The sequence below is a fragment of the Pinus tabuliformis genome, chromosome X (assembly GCF_031772625.1).
Source record: "Pinus tabuliformis cultivar Carrire ecotype Pingquan chromosome X, CPIR1, whole genome shotgun sequence".
NCBI classification, from domain to species: Eukaryota; Viridiplantae; Streptophyta; class Pinopsida; order Pinales; family Pinaceae; genus Pinus; species Pinus tabuliformis.
In genome coordinates, this window is record NC_142308.1 from 1,164,765,688 (window position 1) to 1,164,769,023 (window position 3,336).

Here is a 3,336-nt window from a genome sequence, read left to right on the forward strand (position 1 = left end):
TATATACCCTGAACACATACTTCCCATAGCAAGACTAATTCAAATTCAAGCCACCTAGACCAACGGGCATGCGTAGGTAATAGGTTTGTGCACACTCAGTCAAGTTAATTCCACTCACCCTCCCTCCCATACCAAGACACCAAATGTTTCTTATAACACTGGTTAGTTTGAATATGTGATAAATTGATGCCTTCTCGATTCTTCTAGCCGACCTCTGCCACTTGGCTTGGTCATCGTCATGTCGAGGAGCATGCATCATTCGAAATCATTTCACCTTTTGGGAGCTAGGTCCCGTACCACCTGCTCACCCACCCCCATCGAGGTATTGCATCAATTAATAAGTGTTACAATAAGAAAATGACATTTTTTTATAATATAATTTCATATTTTTCCACAACTATGATATTTTATGAATAGCTCATCAATTTCAAAATTGGATATCAAAATCTTATTAATTTTCAATTCTACCATTATAATCACTATTAATGAGCTCAAATCAAAATATATTTAACACATCACATAAAAAACACATAATTTATATGTAAAATTCTAATTGTGAAATATTTTAAAATATATTTATAAAACTATGTAATAATTAATATTAGTATATGTGAAAAATTACACAAAAACTTCTTGAAATTGGGAAATATGGAAAATAATATTAAAAACATAAAAATAATATTACTAAATGTAAAAAGGTACACAAAAACCTTTGAAATTAAGAGAGAACACTAGAAAAAATTATAAAAAGAACATAAAAGAGACAAATAAACCTCTTGAAGTTTGGGGATGGGGATGAGGGAAATAATACAAAAAAAACACAACAAAAATATTGCTAAATGTAGAAATGTAGACACAAATCTCAAGTTTGAGAGTAAGGGGTGGAGGGAAAAATATAGAAAACATAAAAAAAAAATGTTTAAGGGTGGGGTGGAGGAAATAATACAGAAAACATAAAAATGTTTCTAAGTTTGAGGGTGGAGGTTGGGGGAAAATAATAGAGAAATTTTAAAAATATTTAATGATTTCTTTATTATTTGCCCCTACTTGTCACCCCCAAACTTAAAAATATTTTTATATTTTGTATGGATTTAGATAAGTGTGAATAAATTAACAAAAATAAAATTTAATTTGTGGGGGCCTAGGAAAATATTGGGTATAACATATATACAAAAGTGTGGGTGAGAGGAAATGTTGGGTAAAATATAAAGGTGGGGTGGGGTGGGGTGGGGTGCGGTGAAATATGTTATTTAAGTGTCTTATAATATATTTATTAATTTTTATGTCCACTTTGAGAGTAACCGGTGAGGGAAATAATAGAGAAAAACATAAAAGCATTTTTATGTTTTCTTTGTTATTTCTTAAAGTCTCGGTGGGGAAAATAATAGAGAAAACATAAAAACAATTTTTATATTTTCTTCATTATTTCTGAGATGGAGACGGAGAAAATAATAAGGAAAACATATTTTTGAGAGTTGAAAAATAATAAAGAAAATATAAAAATGTTTTTGAATAAATAGAGATAGTAATTGTTCCATTTAAATATATTTTTAAAAAAATTATGAAATCAATGCTTAACATATTTAAGGTGGAGGGTAAGGAAAATAATAAAAAAAACATTTAAAAAAACTATTTTTAGTTAATTAAATATAAAAATTGTTCCATTTAGTCCACTGGGCTTTGGACAGACAATGGTAAGGTGTTGTGTTAAGATACTCATTGACGTGAAGTTTAATTCCCTACCCGATAGGGGTAATAAATTAGACATCATAAAGATGTAGTCTTGCCAAACTTACAAAAAAAATATTCTATTTAAATATTTACAATAATAATAATAATAATAAAACATAAAATCAATACTTATAATGTTTTGAGATTTATTTTTAAGAACAAAAGATCGAGAAATTAATAGAAAAATCATAGAAACATTTTTAAATAATTAAATATAAAAATATTAGATTGAAATATCTTTTAATTTTTTTTTGAAATAAATAGCAACAATATTTTGAAATTTATATCCGTTATTTAGATTTTTTTATTAATAATATATTATCAAATTATTTTATATATTTAACTTATTTTGTAATTATATTTCGAAATTATAAAATAATAATAAATCATTATCAAATCAAATTGAAATTTTATTTTTCAGTGATTTAATTGGAAGTTTACATCAATTATTCCATTTTTTTAAGATTTAAACTTGTATCAATAAGATAAAACAAATACATTTAACCATTACACATACACTTAACTATTAAACTATATATATATATATTATTCATGAAAAATTAACAATACATATCTTAATTTGATTTTAATCACACTTTTTATCCGACTAAAAAAATATCAAATATAAGGAAAAGTTAAACAAACCACAACCCTTCAAATCATAATATTATGACCCTGACATTTGATCCTGATCCACATGTCCGCTGGCATTGAAATGCTTCGATCATCGAGTAAAAACAATGAGCAAACCGTTGATTCAAACAATGCGGCTGCCTGAGTAATAATAGAGCAAATTGAAATCACCAGATACCCACAAAATTTGCGAAAATATACAGATTCCTCTTTTAAAATTTAAACTGGTACATAAATTAAATTAAACTAAATATCTATTAAAAATAACATAGTATAATATTATTCATGAAAATTAACAATACATATCTTAATTTGGTTTTAATCACACTTTTTATCCGACTAAAACAATATCAGATATAGGAAAATTTAAACCAACCACAACCCTTCAAATCATAATATTATGACCCTTACATTTGATCCTGATCCACATATCCGCTGGCATTGAAATGCTTCGATCATGGAGTAAAACAATGAGCCAACCGTTGATTCAAATAATCCGGCTGCAATATAATTTACTTCAATTTTGGCCAGGTGAAGGCGCTGCTTCAGCGATTGAATTGTCTTATCATGTTTGTCATCGTGCTCCATTTTCCATTCGTCGACAGAAAGGAGGCGTGTAATCTTGTAGAAACGAGTGAACCGTTGAATTGAAATAATGTGTGAACCGTTGATTCAAAGAATCTGAGGGCCTGAGTGAGCACAAGGCAAATAGAAATCACGGGATACACATGAATGAAATGATGTGTGAACTGTTGATTCAAAGAATCTGAGGGCCTGAGTGAGCACAAGACAAATAGAAATCACGGGATACACACAAACTTTACTTCAGCAATAGAATTGCCCGTTGGTTCAGGGACAGAATTGACTTGTATGTTTGTCATGTAATGACATGCTATCCATTTTCATGCATTGAAGGAAAGGACACGTCTAATCGTGTAGAACCGAATGAACCGTTGATTTAAACAATGTATT